Source organism: Mustela erminea, chromosome 1 (assembly GCF_009829155.1).
Source record: "Mustela erminea isolate mMusErm1 chromosome 1, mMusErm1.Pri, whole genome shotgun sequence".
Lineage (NCBI taxonomy): Eukaryota > Metazoa > Chordata > Mammalia > Carnivora > Mustelidae > Mustela > Mustela erminea.
The window spans coordinates 38,489,380-38,490,125 of record NC_045614.1 but is presented as its reverse complement, the minus strand read 5'-3'; positions in this window follow the sequence as shown (position 1 = coordinate 38,490,125).

The following is a 746-nucleotide window of genomic DNA, read 5'->3' as shown; positions in this document are numbered from 1 at the left end:
GATGTTTTCATGAACAGGTAGATTGAAGACAAAAGCTAGTCTATCTTTCTGTTACGAGAGCAAACAATGCGTCATTGCACAGATTGGCTGAGTAATGTGTCACATCTGGAGGAAACTAGCTCAGGAATCATAGGAAAACCTGCCGTGGTTTAAAAAAAGAAAAACAAAAAAAAAAACCCCAAACAAACAGACATGTAAGTGTCCAATGCAGGGCTTGAACTCAGGACCTTGAGAGTGAGAGTCAAGTTCTTCACTGACTGAATCAGCCAGGTGCCCCAAAGTGAAAGGTTTTTTTAATACACAAAATTAATATTAAAATGAGCTTTGACAGACTTAGAGAGACATAAAAACAAACAAACAATCAAAAACAAGCAAACAAGCAAATTGAACCAAACAATTTAACTAACCAACCAAAACTATTTTGTGCTGGAGTGGAAATATTGTTAACTATCATGAACAGTGGTATTGCTTTGGAAATTGAGAGCCTATACCCAGCCTACAGTATATTACTATGTCTAATCACTGAGCCTGACACTTATTTTGCAATCGCTTTTAGCTGCATTGTCCTGAGCAATCGACCTACCAAAGATCTTTTATGAGAAAGTTAAAAAAGATTAAAAAAAAAACAAAAAAAAGGAAAACCCAAAAAACCCCAACTCCCTTCTAGGTGAAGTGATTAAATGTCTACTTGGGGCTTAGGAGACGATTTGTTAAAAGGTCTCACCTCTCCTGTGAGCTGATGTAGC